The sequence below is a fragment of the Montipora capricornis genome, chromosome 4, assembly GCF_036669925.1.
Source record: "Montipora capricornis isolate CH-2021 chromosome 4, ASM3666992v2, whole genome shotgun sequence".
In the NCBI taxonomy this organism is placed as follows: Eukaryota; Metazoa; Cnidaria; class Anthozoa; order Scleractinia; family Acroporidae; genus Montipora; species Montipora capricornis.
This window is the reverse complement of record NC_090886.1, coordinates 21,487,433-21,510,565: the sequence shown is the minus strand read 5'-3', so window position 1 is coordinate 21,510,565 and position 23,133 is coordinate 21,487,433. Positions and strand designations below refer to the sequence as shown.

Here is a 23,133-nt window from a genome sequence, read left to right as displayed (position 1 = left end):
GCCTCACGAAACACTGACCCTGCAAGAAATCGCATGCCCTATTTTCGGCAAAAATTAATGAAGGTCTTAAGCATATTTTTCAAGAAGATCTCTTGCCAGTCTTGTTCAGTTCCTCCGTCATTCAGCCTTCAAAAAAACGTCAATTTGGCTCCAAGTGAAGAATGTGCACAGAATTCCCTCACCACTTCTATCTATTGGGACTCAAACTAGGCAAGTGATAGTTTTTTTTCCAAGACGCCGAAGCCCATTCAGTTACTTCAAGGAGGTTCAAGTTTCAAGGAATCCAACGTTTCAATTTTGATTCCGGCAGAGAAGAAACGCTACTAGAAGGAACTAAGATTCAAAAAAACACTTAGCTTGCGTAAATTATGTTCAGAAATGACCGACTGCATCCCTCACACATTGCCATCCAGTGTGCCAAACATGGCGGTTCCGTGGTTCCATCATGAGTGTTCTTCGGCGCAAGTTCGCGATTCGTGTGTCAAACTGAACACGCCTTTCAAGCCTTGGCTAAACATCGTGTATTTCCTCGGTAGTATAGTGGATAGTATCCCCGCCTGTCACGCGGGAGACCGGGGTTCGATTCCCCGCCGGGGAGAGAGGATGATTTTGTGTTATGTGACCAGTGGCTGCCTTCAAAGCAAAGAATCTGAAACGTGCAAGGCTGCTTGCTCAAACATTACGAAGACAGAGAAAATGACCTGGTGAGCAAGTTAGCCAAAGCCACAGCATATCCAGCATATCCAGTCTCCACACAACCCACTGGATAACAATCCACCATTATCTGGCAATAGACCATTTCCGAGTTCATATCCGCCTCCTCTTTAAAGCGAGTGTAAGTGCAAAGTTTCTTGTGATTCTAATTAGTTCTACTTTACATATGAATGAAAACTAATTTTTATAAGAAAAACTTCGCACTTAGACTCTCTTTAAAGAGGAGGCAGACATGAACTCGGAAATGGCCTATACCCACAGTTACGTCACCTATTGTCATTGATGTGCCACCAAGAGATCATCTATTGCCTGTCGACACAACGGTTCTTTGTTTCAGGGCTTGGCAATATTTAAAAATCAAAAGAATTCTTTGTAAACAGTTAATATCTCTATACGTGAAATTTATCAAACCAATGATTTGTATCGACCACGGAAGATTTAGTCAAAACTTACAGGAGAGTTACCTTGTATTGTGTTGGACGCGTTTTGAAATCACAAACCACACCATTCGTTGATTCCACCTGGTCCATTAGCTCAGTTGGCAGAGCGTGGTGCTGATAACGCCAAGGTCGTGAGTTCGAGCCTCACATGGACCAAAGCACTCGGTTATTTCTTTTCTTTCTCACGGCGTGTGACAGTAAATCGCGTCCCTGTCCATCCACTACAGGACTGTTTTCGGCCTGTTGGTCTAGTGGCATGATTCCCGCTCCAGGTGCGAGAGGTCCTGGGTTCAACTCCCGGACAGGCCCTCGCAAGCTAGATTTTACCAATCACGCCTAGCTGGCAGTATTCGGAGCTTTCACTCTTTGCAAAATGGCCTTCAGCCAATTCGTTGAATGGGTTTGCCATAAGAAGCTGACAATTCCAACTGTGGGTATATATGATATTGGCAGAGGCCCATCGTTGGTTTACCCAAAACTTTGATCTCCTTCTGTTTAAACACTTCTTCTCGACGACGAAGAAAGGCTCACAAGTTTTTACTTCTCACTTCCAAGCACTTTCTTACACCTGTGCTTGAAGGATAGAGGCACGAAACACTGACCCTGCAAGAAATTGCATGCCCTATTTTCGGCAAAAATTAATGAAGGTCTTACGCACATTTTTCAAGAAGATCTCTTGCCAGTCTTGTTCAGTTCCTCCGTCATTCATCCTTCAAAAAAACGTCAATTTGGCTGCAAGTCAAGAATGTGCACAGAATTCCCTCACCACTTCCATCTATTGGGACTCAAACTAGGCAAGTGATTTTTAGCTCCAAGACGCCGACGTCTTGGCTATCGATCTTCTGCTTTGTAAACAACAACATGGAATATTCATCGCTCCAAGTTTGTGAGTTCTTGTCCCGGAAATACAGTAGCAAGATTTTTTCGGTTTTGGGGTGCGGGTAATAGGCCAGTGCGGGTAATCTGTTGAACGTTTTTTCCCCTTGTGACAAAAATAGACCGCTGCGGGTAATCTGCCGTGCGGGTAATCTTCCGGAAATTACGGTATTCCCCGGGATCATCCCCCCGGGATGGCCGCAGATAAGTGCACACAGCCGACTAGCTACTACAAAAAGCCTTCTGTCCACCTTCAAAATTGATTGCTGCATTGGCTGATACACCATGTTCAATGAGTAGAAATCGGGAGAGATTTCAGACTGCCGGAGAGGTAAAGACAGTGGTAGATGGTAAAGGTAAAGATACATAATAAAATGGTTTGGATTCTGACCTACCTTCCGAAGAAGACAGCCGCCAAAAGAACAAGGAATAATATTCCCAATAAATACAGAAGTAACATGTTAAGCTAAGCCAGATATATATATAAGGGAACACTTATTTTTTAGCGTCAAAGCAACAACATTGAGCGCCGTTGCCGACTACAGACTATCACTTTACCGCCATATTTGTTTTTTATTATTCGAACAGCTCATGCGCAGCCGCGCAGATACAAAACAAAAGAGACAACCGCTGAACTTTAGAATTTCATACCCATGATGACACCCCACCCCTTCCTCGCGAAAATCAGCCGACAAAAAGGGCGTTTTCCCTTTACAAAAAATTTCCGGAAATTTCGGTGGAAATTTCCATCGGGTGAAAAACGGGTTCCATTTAACTCAGGTCCGTGCGCCGCCCAGTGATTGCGATTTTACGCGCCAAAATTTAAAAATGTGGCCGTGAATGGCCTGGAAGTGGTAAGACCTTTCAAAAGTTGTAAATGGAACACACATTTCCATCGGAAAGTTTCCAACGGGAAAACAGCACTACCTTTTCAGAAGTTCCGTTTATTCCGGAAATTTTCCAGTGGAACGAACCAAAAACGTGTGTTCCATTTACATCCCAACCGGAATTTCCGAAATTTCTTGGTAAATGGAAAACGCTTTTTTAGTCCCAAAATACCGGGTATCACCCGACCGTAATATACTATATAACGTTCAAACGAACGTACGTAAAATGCTCGGGCTTGAGCTGGGGATACTGCTCCAGGGATCTAAAGTCTCACGCATGCCGATGCAATCTCACGCTCTCACGCCGACATGGGTAACTCTCTTTTAAGCTTTCAGAAGTGCTCATGAATCAGTACCCAACGACCATTTTTGACAAAATTGTTCATATAATGTTGCAGCAACTATTACAATGTTTCTACGTCAATTTTCGTTAATATTCAACGTTCCTGGAAAAAAAAAATACCCTCTCTTCACTGCCAACGAGCAAGAGTTTCAGGAAATAAAACTCCCAGCCTGCCATCGTGGGAGACGACTTTTAACCAGCCAGCATATTTTAAAATGCGAAATGACACATATTGCCAGCTAGTGCATAAAGTTTGCCAGCGAACGGTGGCGTACGTTTTGAGCCAGCCAGCAAGGTTTCAACATCAACAGTAATAAATAATTACATAATAAATGAAAATTAATAGTAATAAATATTAATAATAATAACAATAATAATAATAACAACAATAATGATAATAATAATCTGTACTTACAATTTCTCGAAAAAGAGGTCCACGCTAAAATATAAACTTGGGAAGTAGTTGCAGGGCGATCAAGAGGACACGTAAACAAATAACAACGCAATGAACACAGAGTCAAAATGTTAGTATAGTTTCTTTTTCCAATGGTGGTGCACTATAACAACTCGGCATTTAAGGACGTTGGCGCGAAAATTAATCTTTTTGTTTCAATCAAATGGAAACCATTCCCTCTCTCCTTTTCGCGAAACGTAACGATGCTGACGATGAGGTAGTAATCACATGCCAAGAATGCACAGTCAATTAAACCTTTTCGCGAAATGTAACGATGCTGACGATGGGGCGGTAATCGCATGCTAAGATTGCACAGTCAATTAATCTCTTTCGCGAGAAATAACAATGTAATAACATGCCAAGAATGCCAGTCAGCCATGGTCGTATATGGTCAGAAAATCGCCGCAAAAATTTCACACCAGAGCTGGTGCAAAGTTTCACAGCAAAAGCCATGGTCATATGTGGTCAGACAATCACCACAAAAGTTTCACACCAGAGCTGGTGCAAAGTTTCACAAAAAAAGCCATGGTCGTGTGTCTTCAGACAATCACCACAAACGTTTCACATCAAAATTGGTGCAAAGTTTCACAGAAAAAGCCATGGTCGTTTACCCTAATTTCATCTTAAGTTTGTTTGTTTGTTGTAATGGTGTGAACCTCATTACAAGTTTGTCCCTCTGATCTCGGGAATTTTGAAATTTAGTTTTCGGTTTTCTTTCTTATGTTTTCTGATCCGGGCCGGTTCGAGTTCATCCGTCGTGGACTGGCGGTCTGAGTCAGTTGATCCGGTCCGACTTTTGTATCTGCCTCTGCAAAAGGCCAACGAGGGCTCTTTTCATACAATGTCACGTTTTATAAACGTTTCCGTTTATGACTTCGCGGATCTGCCACACTGATTGTTTATTGTTCCGAGCGCTCTGGATATGACCTTTTACTGGTTTCTGACTTAACCGTACAATTAAAAGAAAAATGCACTGAAGCAACATCTCCGGGCCATTTGGGGCAGCGTAAGCAATGTTTTCAAGGTTTTGATTACGTGAGGATATTAAGATCGTTAGTTTACTTTTTTGGCCCTATTCACAATAGCGTAAGACTCCTTTATTTTGACAAAGATTCTGTCATCACCAACGCTCAAATGCCGCGGGATGGTCTGTCGCGTCTTCACAAAGTTCAGCATGAAGAATTTTTTCAAAAACACTGCCGACAAAAGGCAAAAACTTGACAAACTACTGAAGTGCTTTTTTTTGTCAATAATCTGTTACGTTGTAGAGGAATATTTCTTTTACTCAGAGTAAGGTTGAGAGAAAGATCGCTCATTTTGACCAACTGCAAAGTACAAATTCTCTTTACAGTCTTGACAGGAAACAAATTTCGGTTTTCGTTTTGTCAATTGTAAGAAAATTCTAAATTTGTCCGCTAGTGGACAGGCTCTTAACGTATTTTTTTCTGAAAAGAGATTTGTTGCAAGCATTTGCTCAGAATGACAGACAACCAAGGCTGACCAAGTTTCACAGCAAAAGCCATGGTCGTATGTGGTCAGACAATGACCGCAAAAGTTTCACACCAGAGCTGGTCGAAAGTTTCACAGCAAATGCCATGGTCGTGTGTCGTCAGACAATCACCGCAAAAGTTTCACAACAGAACTGGTGCAAAGTTTCACAGCAAAAGCCATGGTCGTGTGTCGTCAGACAATCACGGCAAAAGTTTTACACCAGAACTGGTGCAAAGTTTCACAGCAAAAGCCATGGTCGTATGTGGTCAGACAATCACGGCAAAAGTTTCACACCAGAACTGGTGCAAAGTTTCACAGCAAAAGCCATGGTCGTATGTGGCCAGGCAATCACGGCAAAAGCTTCACACCAGAACTGGTGCAAAGTTTCACAGCAAAAGCCATGGTCGTGTGTCGTCAGACAATCACCGCAAAAGTTTCACACCAGAACTGGTGCAAAGTTTCACAGCAAAAGCCATGGTCGTATGTGGTCAGACAATCACCGCAAAAGTTTCACACCAGAACTGGTGCAAAGTTTCACAGCAAAAGCCATGGTCGTATTTGGTCAGACAATCACCGCAAAAGTTTCACACCAGAACTGGTGCAAAGTTTCACAGCAACGTACGTACGTCTTGAGACAATCCTTGTCGTGGTCAGCCTTGGTCGTCTGTCATTCTGAGCAAATGCTTGCAACAAATCTCCTTTCAAAAAAAAATACGTTAAGGGCCTGTCCACTAGCGGACAAATTTAGAATTTTCTTACAATTGACAAAACGAAAACCGAAATTTGTTTCCTGTCAATTTTTTTTTGTACGCTTACATCCCAACTAAAGACAGACTGTAAAGAAAATTTGTACTTTGCAGTTGGTCAAAATGAGCGATCTTTCTCTTAACGTGTGGTTTTACGAGACATCTGGTTTGTCTCTTCTACTGGGCAAACCTGCCCAGAGGGAAAGAGCACGAACAGGACTCGAGGTCCTATGCGAGGTGCTCCACCCTACCCTATCCAGACCAGAAAGACCAGACCACAACACCGCGCCCTACATGCCCTACTCTTTACGACAAGTGTGCAGGTTCTTTTACGTCCCACAGGATTATTAACATTGAAGGGTTGTGAGACGGGACTTACGGCTTATCGACCTTATTCGAGAAGACTAGAGAGTCTAACCATTTGCAGATGTAATTACAAAGGCAGCACTTTCTCCTCACTTATTTAAAGACCCTTAGCGTTGGTCCGGCCGGAGTTAGACTCACGACCTCCCGCGTGACAGCCCGGTGCTCAACCAACTGAGCCACCGGTGCGCGGTAACCTTACTCTGAATAAAAGAAATATTCCTCTAAAACAGATTATTGACAAAAAAAAAACACTTCAATAGTTTGTCCAGTTTTTGCCTTTTTTCGGCAGTGTTTTTGAAAAAATTCTTCATGCGGAACTTTGTGAAGACGCGACAGACCACCCCGCGGCATTTGAGCGTTGGTGATGACAGAATCTTTGTCAAAATAAAGAAGTCTTACGCTATAGTGAATAGGGCCAAAAAAGTAAACTAACGATCTTAATATCCTAACGTAACCAAAACCTTGAAAACATTGCTTACGCTGCCCCAAATGGCCCGGAGATGTTGCTTCAGTGCATTTTTCTTTTAATTGTACGGTTAAGTCAGAAATCAGTGAAAGGTCATATCCAGAGCGCTCGGAACAATCAGAGTTAATAACTCTGGAACAATAAACAATCAGTGTGGCAGATCAGCGAAGTCGTAAACGGAAACGTTTATAAAACGTGACATTGCATGAAAAGAGCCCTCGTTGGCCTTTTGCAGAGGCAGATACAAAAGTCGGACCGGATCAACTGACTCAGACCGCCAGTCCACGACGGATCAACTCGAACCGACCCGGATCAGAAAACATAAGAAAGAAAACCGAAAACTAAATTCCAAAATTCCCGAGATCAGAGGGACAAACTTGTAATAAGGTTCACTCCATTACAACTGATCATAAACAAACTTAAGATGAAATTAGGGTAAACGAACAATCGCTCTTTATCCCTCAGTTCAGCTACATGGCTACGTGGCGATCTCAAATACAATTCACGGCACAGTCCACCTCAGTGAGCGTTGAAATGCCACATTTCAAGGCGAAAAGTTGCTCTAGCCTTATGTAACAATGAAAATGGACTCTCGATTTCGATGGAAAACTCGGTCTAGTACGCGTAAGAACAACAAACATAAAATTTTCTTAGCGTTTGCGATCTTCAAAGATCAAAAAGATATCTGGCCATTCGCTCAACGCCTTCAAAATGACCGCAATTGAACGACGTTTCCCGCCGCCCCGATCTACAGGATCTAAAAGGAGAGTGCATTTAAACAAACCTTAGTTTTGGATTTCTTCCCCTAAAAAAACGTAACAAGTTTTTAGCTTCTTGTCCTCTATGAAGCAAAACCTTAGGCTAAATGAGAAATGTTCAGTATATTAAAATAGAGACCATTGTCAAATAGTTCCAACGAAAAATTCCAGCTTACCCAATTACAAACATACAGACTGGACATATGACATAAGATTTGAATATGTTCTGCTAATGTTGTGCATTATTCCACGGAAAGACTATGCGTCTTCTATCGGCAGAGAACTGTTTGGAAAAAACATTTCCAGAGGCGTTTCCTGAACTGACTATATCAGACAAAAAACGCCACATTTTGCTTACCTTAACTTTTGGCTGACTTCACAGATACGGATCGATCAGTGGCCAGTAGGCGCTAACTAGACAAAAAACCCAACAATCGAACCAAACAAGCAGGATGTTTCTTCCAAGCTACAATAAGATTAATGTAAACCGAAAGCGAAAGCGGGCAAACAAGACATTTAGGTAAACAATACGAGACCGTCAGCGGTGCTATGCGCTCAAATCAGTGTGTTGAAACTATTTCGAAGGAATTCACGGCATGATATGCCTTGCTTTATTGCATAACGTAACATTGGCACACCCCAGTCAATAATTAGCACCATGGATAGCACAAAATACTGTACTGGCAAAATACTCAATTAGGGCGATTTCAAAAGTATTTGCGCGAGATCGCGTTTCGCCTTTCTCGCGTGGCTTGATTTTCACACTCAATTAATTGCATGTTTCGCTCGCTCTACTATCCCTGGAAAACGAGGAACTACTCAACAGTGCGATGATAGATATATTTTTTTATAGTGCGGTTACCACGAGAAAAGCAAACTCTACAAACTGGAGATTTTTTTAACTAGCCAGAACCCGCGTTGCAACGTAATTTCCCAGCAAGCGTGGTGTTCATAAAGACTTTGCAGCAAGTTAAGTAGCGAATGTTCAATTTCCCAGCCAGCGCAATTCTGCCCTGTAGAACGGGTATTTTGCAGAGCGGCTCCGTTGGGTACTCCTGATGAATCCCGAATTCGTTCCCTCACTGGCACTGACCTTCGGCCAGTGTTCACTCTGTTCGTGTTCGAGCAATCTTCATGTTTCTTCAGGACTTTCACTCGTTAATATATGACGTATACGCCGGTATTTTAGCTCAGGCTGACCATAATAACATGGGCTCTCTTAGCAAGCAGCATGAAAAAAACCAAAATGGCAGACTCAACGGTTCATTAATTTCCAGCGATTTGAGAAGTGCAAATTTCAAGAATTTTCCGGGAGCGCATGCCCCCGGACACCCCCACCCCCCCCCTGCAATTTTTTCGGCGCCTCCGGTAAACACAGGACACCTGTACCTTTGGCGCAATCTCCAGCAAACATATCACTAATTGGAAACATTAAGACTTGAGAGATCTGCTGCTCGAACATAATTGTGCTTGTGTTCAGCTATTTGGATTAACCCAGTGTTGTGGAAAAGATTCAGTATTGTGTATACTGATCGTTGTGTACAATTGTGCACAACTTTGACGCTTTGTTCGATTGAATAGGACCTTAATTATATTGTTACCCCTGTATTCCTTTAGGATTTAAGAATAAGTATATATATTGCTTTTTGCTCTATGTGAAAAGTTGGATGTTGAATGTTCGATGTTTTTCCTTTAAATTAAACTGTGTTTGTAAAATCATTGTGAGGTAAAGAACACAACACCCAGGTTTTAACAATATTTTCGTGATTGTTTGGCAAACTTTTTACGGACTGTTTGACAGAAATCTTGAGAATTTACAAGTCCTCTGTCCAGAGAAATACGGACAGTTACGTCACCTATTGTCATTGATGTGCCCCCACGAGATCATCTATTCCCAGTCGCCACCACGATTCTCTGTCTCAGGGCGTGGCAATAATTAAAAATAAAAAGAATTATTTATAAAAAGTTAATAGCTCTATACGTGAAACTTATCAACCCAATGATTTTTATAGAACAAGGAAGATTTATTAAAAACTTAAAGGAGAGTTAACGTTTATTGTTTTGGACGCGTTTTGAAATCACAAACCACACCACCTAATCCATTAGCTCAGTAGGCAGAGCGTGGTGCTGATAACGCCAAGGTCGTGAGTTCGAGCCTCACATGGACCAAAGCACTCGGTTATTTCTTTTCTTTCTCATGGCGTGTGACAGTAAATTGCGTCCCTGTCCATCCACTACAGGACTGTTTTCGGCCTGTTGGTCTAGTGGCATGATTCTCGCTTAGGGTGCGAGAGGTCCCGGGTTCAACTCCCGGACAGGCCCTCGCAAGCTAGATTTTACCAATCACGCCTAGCTGGCAGTATTCGGAGCTTTCACTCTTTGCAAAATGGCCTTCAGCCAACTCGTTGAATGGGTTTGCCATAAGAAGCTGACAATTCCAACTGTGGGTATATATGATATTGGCAGAGGCCCATCGTTGGTTTACCCAAAACTTTGATCTCCTTCTGTTTAAACACTTCTTCTCGACGACGAAGAAAGGCTCACAAGTTTTTACTTCTCACTTCCAAGCACTTTCTTACACCTGTGCTTGAAGGATAGACGCACGAAACACTGACCCTGCAAGAAATTGCATGCCCTATTTTCGGCAAAAATTAATGAAGGCCTTACGCACATTTTTCAAGAAGATCTCTTGCCAGTCTTGTTCAGTTCCTCCGTCATTCAGCCTTCAAAAAAACGTCAATTTGGCTGCAAGTCAAGAATGTGCACAGAATTCCCTCACCACTTCCATCTATTGGGACTCAAACTAGGCAAGTGATTTTTAGCTCCAAGACGCCGACGTCCGTTCAGTTACTTCAAAAACAAATGTCATGACACGGAAAACAGGTGGTTTGTCACCGTGTTACACGGAAAGATGTGTCAGAAAGTAACGCTTAGGCGCCAATTGGACTTGAGGCCATGACGTCCTGTTCACAAAACAAGCGCTCTGACCAACTATGTTATTCACAAGACCAGCATGGTTGTGCCAAGCCCAAGAAAAAGTCAGCTTGAGATTGTTTGAGCTCGGAACATTGGCCAAATTTGATCGCACGTGGAGAATCCGGGCATTGATCCCGGTACCTCCCGCATGCTAAGCGGGCGCTCTACCATTTGAGCTAATTCCCCATTACAACGTCTCTTAGTCAGTAAAGGATCGTTAAAGATCGCAATGACACGTCTGCTAGTAATTCATGCACGTCGTTTCGCGAGTCCAACGTTTCAATTTTGATTCCGGCAGAGAAGAAACGCTACTAGAAGGAACAAAGAATTAAAAGCACACTTTCTTACACCTGGGCTTGAAGGATAGCCTCACGAAACACTGACCCTGCAAGAAATCGCATGCCCTATTTTCGGCAAAAATTAATGAAGGTCTTAAGCATATTTTTCAAGAAGATCTCTTGCCAGTCTTGTTCAGTTCCTCCGTCATTGAGCCTTCAAAAAAACGTCAATTTGGCTCCAAGTGAAGAATGTGCACAGAATTCCCTCACCACTTCTATCTATTGGGACTCAAACTAGGCAAGTGATAGTTTTTTTTCCAAGACGCCGAAGCCCATTCAGTTACTTCAAGGAGGTTCACGTTTCAAGGAATCCAACGTTTCAATTTTGATTCCGGCAGAGAAGAAACGCTACTAGAAGGAACTAAGATTCAAAAAAACACTTGGCTTGCGTAAATTATGTTCAGAAATGACCGACTGCATCCCTCACACATTGCCATCCAGTGTGCCAAACATGGCGGTTCCGTGGTTCCATCATGAGTGTTCTTCGGCGCAAGTTCGCGATTCGTGTGTCAAACTGAACACGCCTTTCAAGCCTTGGCTAAACATCGTGTATTTCCTCGGTAGTATAGTGGATAGTATCCCCGCCTGTCACGCGGGAGACCGGGGTTCGATTCCCCGCCGGGGAGAGAGGATGATTTTGTGTTATGTGACCAGTGGCTGCCTTCAAAGCAAAGAATCTGAAACGTGCAAGGCTGCTTGCTCAAACATTACGAAGACAGAGAAAATGACCTGGTGAGGAAGTTAGCCAAAGCCACAGCATATCCAGCATATCCAGTCTCCACACAACCCACTGTATAACAATCCACCATTATCTGGCAATAGACCATTTCCGAGTTCATATCCGCCTCCTCTTTAAAGCGAGTGTAAGTGCAAAGTTTTTTGTGATTCTAATTAGTTCTACTTTACATATGAATGAAAACTAATTTTTATAAGAAAAACTTCGCACTTAGACTCTCTTTAAAGAGGAGGCAGACATGAACTCGGAAATGGCCTATACCCACAGTTACGTCACCTATTGTCATTGATGTGCCACCAAGAGATCATCTATTGCCTGTCGACACAACGGTTCTTTGTTTCAGGGCTTGGCAATATTTAAAAATCAAACGAATTCTTTGTAAACAGTTAATATCTCTATACGTGAAATTTATCAAACCAATGATTTGTATCGACCACGGAAGATTTAGTCAAAACTTACAGGAGAGTTACCTTGTATTGTGTTGGACGCGTTTTGAAATCACAAACCACACCATTCGTTGATTCCACCTGGTCCATTAGCTCAGTTGGCAGAGCGTGGTGCTGATAACGCCAAGGTCGTGAGTTCGAGCCTCACATGGACCAAAGCACTCGGTTATTTCTTTTCTTTCTCACGGCGTGTGACAGTAAATCGCGTCCCTGTCCATCCACTACAGGACTGTTTTCGGCCTGTTGGTCTAGTGGCATGATTCCCGCTCCAGGTGCGAGAGGTCCTGGGTTCAACTCCCGGACAGGCCCTCGCAAGCTAGATTTTACCAATCACGCCTAGCTGGCAGTATTCGGAGCTTTCACTCTTTGCAAAATGGCCTTCAGCCAATTCGTTGAATGGGTTTGCCATAAGAAGCTGACAATTCCAACTGTGGGTATATATGATATTGGCAGAGGCCCATCGTTGGTTTACCCAAAACTTTGATCTCCTTCTGTTTAAACACTTCTTCTCGACGACGAAGAAAGGCTCACAAGTTTTTACTTCTCACTTCCAAGCACTTTCTTACACCTGTGCTTGAAGGATAGAGGCACGAAACACTGACCCTGCAAGAAATTGCATGCCCTATTTTCGGCAAAAATTAATGAAGGTCTTACGGACATTCTTCAAGAATTTCTCTCGCCAGTCTTGTTCACTTCCTTCGTCATTCATCCTTCAAAAATACGTCTATTTGGCTTTTAGTCACGACTTTGCACATAATTCCCTTTCCTCTTCCTTCTATTGGTACTCAAACTTGGCAAGTGATTTTTAGCTCCAAGACGCCGACGTCCGTTCAGTTACTTCAAAACCAAATGTCATGACACGGAAAACAGGTGGTTTGTCACCGTGTTACAAGGAAGGATGTGTCACAAAGTAACGCTTAGGCGCCAATTGGACTTGAGGCCATGACGTCCTGTTCACAAAACAAGCGCTCTGACCAACTATGTTATTCACAAGACCAGCATGGTTGTGCCAAGCCCAAGAAAAAGTCAGCTTGAGATTGTTTGAGCTCGGAACATTGGCCAAATTTGATCGCACGTGGAGAATCCGGGCATTGATCCCGGTACCTCCCGCATGCTAAGCGGGCGCTCTACCATTTGAGCTAATTCCCCATTACAACGTCTCTTAGTCAGTAAAGGATCGTTAAAGATCGCAATGACACGTCTGCTAGTAATTCATGCACGTCGTTTCGCGAGTCCAACGTTTCAATTTTGATTCCGGCAGAGAAGAAACGCTACTAGAAGGAACAAAGAATTAAAAGCACACTTTCTTACACCTGGGCTTGAAGGATAGCCTCACGAAACACTGACCCTGCAAGAAATCGCATGCCCTATTTTCGGCAAAAATTAATGAAGGTCTTAAGCATATTTTTCAAGAAGATCTCTTGCCAGTCTTGTTCAGTTCCTCCGTCATTCAGCCTTCAAAAAAACGTCAATTTGGCTCCAAGTGAAGAATGTGCACAGAATTCCCTCACCACTTCTATCTATTGGGACTCAAACTAGGCAAGTGATAGTTTTTTTTCCAAGACGCCGAAGCCCATTCAGTTACTTCAAGGAGGTTCAAGTTTCAAGGAATCCAACGTTTCAATTTTGATTCCGGCAGAGAAGAAACGCTACTAGAAGGAACTAAGATTCAAAAAAACACTTAGCTTGCGTAAATTATGTTCAGAAATGACCGACTGCATCCCTCACACATTGCCATCCAGTGTGCCAAACATGGCGGTTCCGTGGTTCCATCATGAGTGTTCTTCGGCGCAAGTTCGCGATTCGTGTGTCAAACTGAACACGCCTTTCAAGCCTTGGCTAAACATCGTGTATTTCCTCGGTAGTATAGTGGATAGTATCCCCGCCTGTCACGCGGGAGACCGGGGTTCGATTCCCCGCCGGGGAGAGAGGATGATTTTGTGTTACGTGACCAGTGGCTGCCTTCAAAGCAAAGAATCTGAAACGTGCAAGGCTGCTTGCTCAAACATTACGAAGACAGAGAAAATGACCTGGTGAGGAAGTTAGCCAAAGCCACAGCATATCCAGCATATCCAGTCTCCACACAACCCACTGGATAACAATCCACCATTATCTGGCAATAGACCATTTCCGAGTTCATATCCGCCTCCTCTTTAAAGCGAGTGTAAGTGCAAAGTTTCTTGTGATTCTAATTAATTCTACTTTACATATGAATGAAAACTAATTTTTATAAGAAAAACTTCGCACTTAGACTCTCTTTAAAGAGGAGGCAGACATGAACTCGGAAATGGCCTATACCCACAGTTACGTCACCTATTGTCATTGATGTGCCACCAAGAGATCATCTATTGCCTGTCGACACAACGGTTCTTTGTTTCAGGGCTTGGCAATATTTAAAAATCAAAAGAATTCTTTGTAAACAGTTAATATCTCTATACGTGAAATTTATCAAACCAATGATTTGTATCGACCACGGAAGATTTAGTCAAAACTTACAGGAGAGTTACCTTGTATTGTGTTGGACGCGTTTTGAAATCACAAACCACACCATTCGTTGATTCCACCTGGTCCATTAGCTCAGTTGGCAGAGCGTGGTGCTGATAACGCCAAGGTCGTGAGTTCGAGCCTCACATGGACCAAAGCACTCGGTTATTTCTTTTCTTTCTCATGGCGTGTGACAGTAAATTGCGTCCCTGTCCATCCACTACAGGACTGTTTTCGGCCTGTTGGTCTAGTGGCATGATTCTCGCTTAGGGTGCGAGAGGTCCCGGGTTCAACTCCCGGACAGGCCCTCGCAAGCTAGATTTTACCAATCACGCCTAGCTGGCAGTATTCGGAGCTTTCACTCTTTGCAAAATGGCCTTCAGCCAACTCGTTCGATGTCGGTTTGCCATAAGAAGCTGACAATTCCAACTGTGGGTATATATGATATTGGCAGAGGCCCATCGTTGGTTTACCCAAAACTTTGATCTCCTTCTGTTTAAACACTTCTTCTCGACGACGAAGAAAGGCTCACAAGTTTTTACTTCTCACTTCCAAGCACTTTCTTACACCTGTGCTTGAAGGATAGACGCACGAAACACTGACCCTGCAAGAAATTGCATGCCCTATTTTCGGCAAAAATTAATGAAGGTCTTACGCACATTTTTCAAGAAGATCTCTTGCAAGTCTTGTTCAGTTCCTCCGTCATTCAGCCTTCAAAAAAACGTCAATTTGGCTGCAAGTCAAGAATGTGCACAGAATTCCCTCACCACTTCCATCTATTGGGACTCAAACTAGGCAAGTGATTTTTAGCTCCAAGACGCCGACGTCCGTTCAGTTACTTCAAAACCAAATGTCATGACACGGAAAACAGGTGGTTTGTCACCGTGTTACAAGGAAGGATGTGTCAGAAAGTAACGCTTAGGCGCCAATTGGACTTGAGGCCATGACGTCCTGTTCACAAAACAAGCGCTCTGACCAACTATGTTATTCACAAGACCAGCATGGTTGTGCCAAGCCCAAGAAAAAGTCAGCTTGAGATTGTTTGAGCTCGGAACATTGGCCAAATTTGATCGCACGTGGAGAATCCGGGCATTGATCCCGGTACCTCCCGCATGCTAAGCGGGCGCTCTACCATTTGAGCTAATTCCCCATTACAACGTCTCTTAGTCAGTAAAGGATCGTTAAAGATCGCAATGACACGTCTGCTAGTAATTCATGCACGTCGTTTCGCGAGTCCAACGTTTCAATTTTGATTCCGGCAGAGAAGAAACGCTACTAGAAGGAACAAAGAATTAAAAGCACACTTTCTTACACCTGGGCTTGAAGGATAGCCTCACGAAACACTGACCCTGCAAGAAATCGCATGCCCTATTTTCGGCAAAAATTAATGAAGGTCTTAAGCATATTTTTCAAGAAGATCTCTTGCCAGTCTTGTTCAGTTCCTCCGTCATTCAGCCTTCAAAAAAACGTCAATTTGGCTCCAAGTGAAGAATGTGCACAGAATTCCCTCACCACTTCTATCTATTGGGACTCAAACTAGGCAAGTGATAGTTTTTTTTCCAAGACGCCGAAGCCCATTCAGTTACTTCAAGGAGGTTCAAGTTTCAAGGAATCCAACGTTTCAATTTTGATTCCGGCAGAGAAGAAACGCTACTAGAAGGAACTAAGATTCAAAAAAACACTTAGCTTGCGTAAATTATGTTCAGAAATGACCGACTGCATCCCTCACACATTGCCATCCAGTGTGCCAAACATGGCGGTTCCGTGGTTCCATCATGAGTGTTCTTCGGCGCAAGTTCGCGATTCGTGTGTCAAACTGAACACGCCTTTCAAGCCTTGGCTAAATATCGTGTATTTCCTCGGTAGTATAGTGGATAGTATCCCCGCCTGTCACGCGGGAGACCGGGGTTCGATTCCCCGCCGGGGAGAGAGGATGATTTTGTGTTATGTGACCAGTGGCTGCCTTCAAAGCAAAGAATCTGAAACGTGCAAGGCTGCTTGCTCAAACATTACGAAGACAGAGAAAATGACCTGGTGAGCAAGTTAGCCAAAGCCACAGCATATCCAGCATATCCAGTCTCCACACAACCCAATGGATAACAATCAACCATTATCTGGCAATAGACCATTTCCGAGATCATATCCGCCTCAACTTTAAAGAGAGTGTAAGAGCAAAGTTTCTTGTGATTCTAATTAATTCTACTTTACATATGAATGAAAACTAATTTTTATAAGAAAAACTTCGCACTTAGACTCTCTTTAAAGAGGAGGCAGACATGAACTCGGAAATGGCCTATACCCACAGTTACGTCACCTATTGTCATTGATGTGCCACCAAGAGATCATCTATTGCCTGTCGACACAACGGTTCTTTGTTTCAGGGCTTGGCAATATTTAAAAATCAAAAGAATTCTTTATAAACAGTTAATATCTCTATACGTGAAATTTATCAAACCAATGATTTGTATCGACCACGGAAGATTTAGTCAAAACTTACAGGAGAGTTACCTTGTATTGTGTTGGACGCGTTTTGAAATCACAAACCACACCATTCGTTGATTCCACCTGGTCCATTAGCTCAGTTGGCAGAGCGTGGTGCTGATAACGCCAAGGTCGTGAGTTCGAGCCTCACATGGACCAAAGCACTCGGTTATTTCTTTTCTTTCTCATGGCGTGTGACAGTAAATTGCGTCCCTGTCCATCCACTACAGGACTGTTTTCGGCCTGTTGGTCTAGTGGCATGATTCTCGCTTAGGGTGCGAGAGGTCCCGGGTTCAACTCCCGGACAGGCCCTCGCAAGCTAGATTTTACCAATCACGCCTAGCTGGCAGTATTCGGAGCTTTCACTCTTTGCAAAATGGCCTTCAGCCAACTCGTTGAATGGGTTTGCCATAAGAAGCTGACAATTCCAACTGTGGGTATATATGATATTGGCAGAGGCCCATCGTTGGTTTACCCAAAACTTTGATCTCCTTCTGTTTAAACACTTCTTCTCGACGACGAAGAAAGGCTCACAAGTTTTTACTTCTCACTTCCAAGCACTTTCTTACACCTGTGCTTGAAGGATAGACGCACGAAACACTGACCCTGCAAGAAATTGCATGCCCTATTTTCGGCAAAAATTAATGAAGGTCTTACGCACATTTTTCAAGAAGATCTCTTGCCAGTCTTGTTCAGTTCCTCCGTCATTCAGCCTTCAAAAAAACGTCAATTTGGCAGCAAGTCAAGAATGTGCACAGAATTCCCTCACCACTTCCATCTATTGGGACTCAAACTAGGCAAGTGATTTTTAGCTCCAAGACGCCGACGTCCGTTCAGTTACTTCAAAACCAAATGTCATGACACGGAAAACAGGTGGTTTGTCACCGTGTTACAAGGAAGGATGTGTCAGAAAGTAACGATTAGGCGCCAATTGGACTTGAGGCCATGACGTCCTGTTCACAAAACAAGCGCTCTGACCAACTATGTTATTCACAAGACCAGCATGGTTGTGCCAAGCCCAAGAAAAAGTCAGCTTGAGATTGTTTGAGCTCGGAACATTGGCCAAATTTGATCGCACGTGGAGAATCCGGGCATTGATCCCGGTACCTCCCGCATGCTAAGCGGGCGCTCTACCATTTGAGCTAATTCCCCATTACAACGTCTCTTAGTCAGTAAAGGATCGTTAAAGATCGCAATGACACGTCTGCTAGTAATTCATGCACGTCGTTTCGCGAGTCCAACGTTTCAATTTTGATTCCGGCAGAGAAGAAACGCTACTAGAAGGAACAAAGAATTAAAAGCACACTTTCTTACACCTGGGCTTGAAGGATAGCCTCACGAAACACTGACCCTGCAAGAAATCGCATGCCCTATTTTCGGCAAAAATTAATGAAGGTCTTAAGCATATTTTTCAAGAAGATCTCTTGCCAGTCTTGTTCAGTTCCTCCGTCATTGAGCCTTCAAAAAAACGTCAATTTGGCTCCAAGTGAAGAATGTGCACAGAATTCCCTCACCACTTCTATCTATTGGGACTCAAACTAGGCAAGTGATAGTTTTTTTTTCCAAGACGCCGAAGCCCATTCAGTTACTTCAAGGAGGTTCAAGTTTCAAGGAATCCAACGTTTCAATTTTGATTCCGGCAGAGAAGAAACGCTACTAGAAGGAACTAAGATTCAAAAAAACACTTAGCTTGCGTAAATTATGTTCAGAAATGACCGACTGCATCCCTCACACATTGCCATCCAGTGTGCCAAACATGGCGGTTCCGTGGTTCCATCATGAGTGTTCTTCGGCGCAAGTTCGCGATTCGTGTGTCAAACTGAACACGCCTTTCAAGCCTTGGCTAAACATCGTGTATTTCCTCGGTAGTATAGTGGATAGTATCCCCGCCTGTCACGCGGGAGACCGGGGTTCGATTCCCCGCCGGGGAGAGAGGATGATTTTGTGTTATGTGACCAGTGGCTGCCTTCAAAGCAAAGAATCTGAAACGTGCAAGGCTGCTTGCTCAAACATTACGAAGACAGAGAAAATGACCTGGTGAGCAAGTTAGCCAAAGCCACAGCATATCCAGCATATCCAGTCTCCACACAACCCACTGGATAACAATCCACCATTATCTGGCAATAGACCATTTCCGAGTTCATATCCGCCTCCTCTTTAAAGCGAGTGTAAGTGCAAAGTTTCTTGTGATTCTAATTAGTTCTACTTTACATATGAATGAAAACTAATTTTTATAAGAAAAACTTCGCACTTAGACTCTCTTTAAAGAGGAGGCAGACATGAACTCGGAAATGGCCTATACCCACAGTTACGTCACCTATTGTCATTGATGTGCCACCAAGAGATCATCTATTGCCTGTCGACACAACGGTTCTTTGTTTCAGGGCTTGGCAATATTTAAAAATCAAAAGAATTCTTTATAAACAGTTAATATCTCTATACGTGAAATTTATCAAACCAATGATTTGTATCGACCACGGAAGATTTAGTCAAAACTTACAGGAGAGTTACCTTGTATTGTGTTGGACGCGTTTTGAAATCACAAACCACACCATTCGTTGATTCCACCTGGTCCATTAGCTCAGTTGGCAGAGCGTGGTGCTGATAACGCCAAGGTCGTGAGTTCGAGCCTCACATGGACCAAAGCACTCGGTTATTTCTTTTCTTTCTCATGGCGTGTGACAGTAAATTGCGTCCCTGTCCATCCACTACAGGACTGTTTTCGGCCTGTTGGTCTAGTGGCATGATTCTCGCTTAGGGTGCGAGAGGTCCCGGGTTCAACTCCCGGACAGGCCCTCGCAAGCTAGATTTTACCAATCACGCCTAGCTGGCAGTATTCGGAGCTTTCACTCTTTGCAAAATGGCCTTCAGCCAACTCGTTGAATGGTTTGCCATAAGAAGCTGACAATTCCAACTGTGGGTATATATGATATTGGCAGAGGCCCATCGTTGGTTTACCCAAAACTTTGATCTCCTTCTGTTTAAACACTTCTTCTCGACGACGAAGAAAGGCTCACAAGTTTTTACTTCTCACTTCCAAGCACTTTCTTACACCTGTGCTTGAAGGATAGACGCACGAAACACTGACCCTGCAAGAAATTGCATGCCCTATTTTCGGCAAAAATTAATGAAGGTCTTACGCACATTTTTCAAGAAGATCTCTTGCCAGTCTTGTTCAGTTCCTCCGTCATTCAGCCTTCAAAAAAACGTCAATTTGGCTGCAAGTCAAGAATGTGCACAGAATTCCCTCACCACTTCCATCTATTGGGACTCAAACTAGGCAAGTGATTTTTAGCTCCAAGACGCCGACGTCCGTTCAGTTACTTCAAAAACAAATGTCATGACACGGAAAACAGGTGGTTTGTCACCGTGTTACACGGAAAGATGTGTCAGAAAGTAACGCTTAGGCGCCAATTGGACTTGAGGCCATGACGTCCTGTTCACAAAACAAGCGCTCTGACCAACTATGTTATTCACAAGACCAGCATGGTTGTGCCAAGCCCAAGAAAAAGTCAGCTTGAGATTGTTTGAGCTCGGAACATTGGCCAAATTTGATCGCACGTGGAGAATCCGGGCATTGATCCCGGTACCTCCCGCATGCTAAGCGGGCGCTCTACCATTTGAGCTAATTCCCCATTACAACGTCTCTTAGTCAGTAAAGGATCGTTAAAGATCGCAATGACACGTCTGCTAGTAATTCATGCACGTCGTTTCGCGAGTCCAACGTTTCAATTTTGATTCCGGCAGAGAAGAAACGCTACTAGAAGGAACAAAGAATTAAAAGCACACTTTCTTACACCTGGGCTTGAAGGATAGCCTCACGAAACACTGACCCTGCAAGAAATCGCATGCCCTATTTTCGGCAAAAATTAATGAAGGTCTTAAGCATATTTTTCAAGAAGATCTCTTGCCAGTCTTGTTCAGTTCCTCCGTCATTGAGCCTTCAAAAAAACGTCAATTTGGCTCCAAGTGAAGAATGTGCACAGAATTCCCTCACCACTTCTATCTATTGGGACTCAAACTAGGCAAGTGATAGTTTTTTTTCCAAGACGCCGAAGCCCATTCAGTTACTTCAAGGAGGTTCAAGTTTCAAGGAATCCAACGTTTCAATTTTGATTCCGGCAGAGAAGAAACGCTACTAGAAGGAACTAAGATTCAAAAAAACACTTAGCTTGCGTAAATTATGTTCAGAAATGACCGACTGCATCCCTCACACATTGCCATCCAGTGTGCCAAACATGGCGGTTCCGTGGTTCCATCATGAGTGTTCTTCGGCGCAAGTTCGCGATTCGTGTGTCAAACTGAACACGCCTTTCAAGCCTTGGCTAAACATCGTGTATTTCCTCGGTAGTATAGTGGATAGTATCCCCGCCTGTCACGCGGGAGACCGGGGTTCGATTCCCCGCCGGGAGAGAGGATGATTTTGTGTTATGTGACCAGTGGCTGCCTTCAAAGCAAAGAATCTGAAACGTGCAAGGCTGCTTGCTCAAACATTACGAAGACAGAGAAAATGACCTGGTGAGCAAGTTAGCCAAAGCCACAGCATATCCAGCATATCCAGTCTCCACACAACCCACTGGATAACAATCCACCATTATCTGGCAATAGACCATTTCCGAGTTCATATCCGCCTCCTCTTTAAAGCGAGTGTAAGTGCAAAGTTTCTTGTGATTCTAATTAATTCTACTTTACATATGAATGAAAACTAATTTTTATAAGAAAAACTTCGCACTTAGACTCTCTTTAAAGAGGAGGCAGACATGAACTCGGAAATGGCCTATACCCACAGTTACGTCACCTATTGTCATTGATGTGCCACCAAGAGATCATCTATTGCCTGTCGACACAACGGTTCTTTGTTTCAGGGCTTGGCAATATTTAAAAATCAAAAGAATTCTTTGTAAACAGTTAATATCTCTATACGTGAAATTTATCAAACCAATGATTTGTATCGACCACGGAAGATTTAGTCAAAACTTACAGGAGAGTTACCTTGTATTGTGTTGGACGCGTTTTGAAATCACAAACCACACCATTCGTTGATTCCACCTGGTCCATTAGCTCAGTTGGCAGAGCGTGGTGCTGATAACGCCAAGGTCGTGAGTTCGAGCCTCACATGGACCAAAGCACTCGGTTATTTCTTTTCTTTCTCATGGCGTGTGACAGTAAATCGCGTACCTGTCCATCCACTACAGGACTGTTTTCGGCCTGTTGGTCTAGTGGCATGATTCTCGCTTAGGGTGCGAGAGGTCCCGGGTTCAACTCCCGGACAGGCCCTCGCAAGCTAGATTTTACCAATCACGCCTAGCTGGCAGTATTCGGAGCTTTCACTCTTTGCAAAATGGCCTTCAGCCAACTCGTTGAATGGGTTTGCCATAAGAAGCTGACAATTCCAACTGTGGGTATATATGATATTGGCAGAGGCCCATCGTTGGTTTACCCAAACTTTGATCTCCTTCTGTTTAAACACTTCTTCTCGACGACGAAGAAAGGCTCACAAGTTTTTACTTCTCACTTCCAAGCACTTTCTTACACCTGTGCTTGAAGGATAGACGCACGAAACACTGACCCTGCAAGAATTGCATGCCCTATTTTCGGCAAAAATTAATGAAGGCCTTACGCACATTTTTCAAGAAGATCTCTTGCCAGTCTTGTTCAGTTCCTCCGTCATTCAGCCTTCAAAAAAACGTCAATTTGGCTGCAAGTCAAGAATGTGCACAGAATTCCCTCACCACTTCCATCTATTGGGACTCAAACTAGGCAAGTGATTTTTAGCTCCAAGACGCCGACGTCCGTTCAGTTACTTCAAAAACAAATGTCATGACACGGAAAACAGGTGGTTTGTCACCGTGTTACACGGAAAGATGTGTCAGAAAGTAACGCTTAGGCGCCAATTGGACTTGAGGCCATGACGTCCTGTTCACAAAACAAGCGCTCTGACCAACTATGTTCACAAGACCAGCATGGTTGTGCCAAGCCCAAGAAAAAGTCAGCTTGAGATTGTTTGAGCTCGGAACATTGGCCAAATTTGATCGCACGTGGAGAATCCGGGCATTGATCCCGGTACCTCCCGCATGCTAAGCGGGCGCTCTACCATTTGAGCTAATTCCCCATTACAACGTCTCTTAGTC

General features: G+C 43.5%; 24 non-coding genes across 24 annotated transcripts; 18 read left to right on the top strand and 6 right to left on the bottom strand.

Annotated features, from left to right (window-relative positions):
• Window positions 1–526: 526 nt before the first annotated feature.
• Window positions 527–598, top strand: Trnad-guc (transfer RNA aspartic acid (anticodon GUC)). The gene has a single exon. It is a non-coding gene; the product is annotated as a tRNA-Asp (tRNA).
• A 639-nt stretch (window positions 599–1,237) lies between these two features.
• Window positions 1,238–1,310, top strand: Trnai-gau (transfer RNA isoleucine (anticodon GAU)). Its single transcript has one exon. It is a non-coding gene; the product is annotated as a tRNA-Ile (tRNA).
• An 8,327-nt stretch (window positions 1,311–9,637) lies between these two features.
• Trnai-gau (transfer RNA isoleucine (anticodon GAU)) lies at window positions 9,638–9,710 on the top strand. Its single transcript has one exon. It is a non-coding gene; the product is annotated as a tRNA-Ile (tRNA).
• An 81-nt stretch (window positions 9,711–9,791) lies between these two features.
• Trnap-agg (transfer RNA proline (anticodon AGG)) lies at window positions 9,792–9,863 on the top strand. The gene has a single exon. It is a non-coding gene; the product is annotated as a tRNA-Pro (tRNA).
• Window positions 9,864–10,630: 767 nt separating this feature from the next.
• Window positions 10,631–10,703, bottom strand: Trnaa-agc (transfer RNA alanine (anticodon AGC)). Its single transcript has one exon. It is a non-coding gene; the product is annotated as a tRNA-Ala (tRNA).
• A 706-nt stretch (window positions 10,704–11,409) lies between these two features.
• Trnad-guc (transfer RNA aspartic acid (anticodon GUC)) lies at window positions 11,410–11,481 on the top strand. The gene has a single exon. It is a non-coding gene; the product is annotated as a tRNA-Asp (tRNA).
• Window positions 11,482–12,120: 639 nt separating this feature from the next.
• Trnai-gau (transfer RNA isoleucine (anticodon GAU)) lies at window positions 12,121–12,193 on the top strand. Its single transcript has one exon. It is a non-coding gene; the product is annotated as a tRNA-Ile (tRNA).
• A 920-nt stretch (window positions 12,194–13,113) lies between these two features.
• Window positions 13,114–13,186, bottom strand: Trnaa-agc (transfer RNA alanine (anticodon AGC)). The gene has a single exon. It is a non-coding gene; the product is annotated as a tRNA-Ala (tRNA).
• A 706-nt stretch (window positions 13,187–13,892) lies between these two features.
• On the top strand, window positions 13,893–13,964 carry Trnad-guc (transfer RNA aspartic acid (anticodon GUC)). Its single transcript has one exon. It is a non-coding gene; the product is annotated as a tRNA-Asp (tRNA).
• A 639-nt stretch (window positions 13,965–14,603) lies between these two features.
• Window positions 14,604–14,676, top strand: Trnai-gau (transfer RNA isoleucine (anticodon GAU)). Its single transcript has one exon. It is a non-coding gene; the product is annotated as a tRNA-Ile (tRNA).
• An 81-nt stretch (window positions 14,677–14,757) lies between these two features.
• On the top strand, window positions 14,758–14,829 carry Trnap-agg (transfer RNA proline (anticodon AGG)). Its single transcript has one exon. It is a non-coding gene; the product is annotated as a tRNA-Pro (tRNA).
• A 769-nt stretch (window positions 14,830–15,598) lies between these two features.
• On the bottom strand, window positions 15,599–15,671 carry Trnaa-agc (transfer RNA alanine (anticodon AGC)). The gene has a single exon. It is a non-coding gene; the product is annotated as a tRNA-Ala (tRNA).
• A 706-nt stretch (window positions 15,672–16,377) lies between these two features.
• Window positions 16,378–16,449, top strand: Trnad-guc (transfer RNA aspartic acid (anticodon GUC)). The gene has a single exon. It is a non-coding gene; the product is annotated as a tRNA-Asp (tRNA).
• A 639-nt stretch (window positions 16,450–17,088) lies between these two features.
• On the top strand, window positions 17,089–17,161 carry Trnai-gau (transfer RNA isoleucine (anticodon GAU)). The gene has a single exon. It is a non-coding gene; the product is annotated as a tRNA-Ile (tRNA).
• An 81-nt stretch (window positions 17,162–17,242) lies between these two features.
• Window positions 17,243–17,314, top strand: Trnap-agg (transfer RNA proline (anticodon AGG)). The gene has a single exon. It is a non-coding gene; the product is annotated as a tRNA-Pro (tRNA).
• A 767-nt stretch (window positions 17,315–18,081) lies between these two features.
• Window positions 18,082–18,154, bottom strand: Trnaa-agc (transfer RNA alanine (anticodon AGC)). Its single transcript has one exon. It is a non-coding gene; the product is annotated as a tRNA-Ala (tRNA).
• Window positions 18,155–18,861: 707 nt separating this feature from the next.
• Trnad-guc (transfer RNA aspartic acid (anticodon GUC)) lies at window positions 18,862–18,933 on the top strand. The gene has a single exon. It is a non-coding gene; the product is annotated as a tRNA-Asp (tRNA).
• Window positions 18,934–19,572: 639 nt separating this feature from the next.
• Trnai-gau (transfer RNA isoleucine (anticodon GAU)) lies at window positions 19,573–19,645 on the top strand. The gene has a single exon. It is a non-coding gene; the product is annotated as a tRNA-Ile (tRNA).
• Window positions 19,646–19,726: 81 nt separating this feature from the next.
• Window positions 19,727–19,798, top strand: Trnap-agg (transfer RNA proline (anticodon AGG)). Its single transcript has one exon. It is a non-coding gene; the product is annotated as a tRNA-Pro (tRNA).
• A 766-nt stretch (window positions 19,799–20,564) lies between these two features.
• Window positions 20,565–20,637, bottom strand: Trnaa-agc (transfer RNA alanine (anticodon AGC)). Its single transcript has one exon. It is a non-coding gene; the product is annotated as a tRNA-Ala (tRNA).
• Window positions 20,638–21,343: 706 nt separating this feature from the next.
• On the top strand, window positions 21,344–21,416 carry Trnad-guc (transfer RNA aspartic acid (anticodon GUC)). The gene has a single exon. It is a non-coding gene; the product is annotated as a tRNA-Asp (tRNA).
• A 637-nt stretch (window positions 21,417–22,053) lies between these two features.
• Trnai-gau (transfer RNA isoleucine (anticodon GAU)) lies at window positions 22,054–22,126 on the top strand. The gene has a single exon. It is a non-coding gene; the product is annotated as a tRNA-Ile (tRNA).
• Window positions 22,127–22,207: 81 nt separating this feature from the next.
• Window positions 22,208–22,279, top strand: Trnap-agg (transfer RNA proline (anticodon AGG)). Its single transcript has one exon. It is a non-coding gene; the product is annotated as a tRNA-Pro (tRNA).
• A 762-nt stretch (window positions 22,280–23,041) lies between these two features.
• On the bottom strand, window positions 23,042–23,114 carry Trnaa-agc (transfer RNA alanine (anticodon AGC)). The gene has a single exon. It is a non-coding gene; the product is annotated as a tRNA-Ala (tRNA).
• Between the last annotated feature and the right edge of the window lie 19 nt (window positions 23,115–23,133).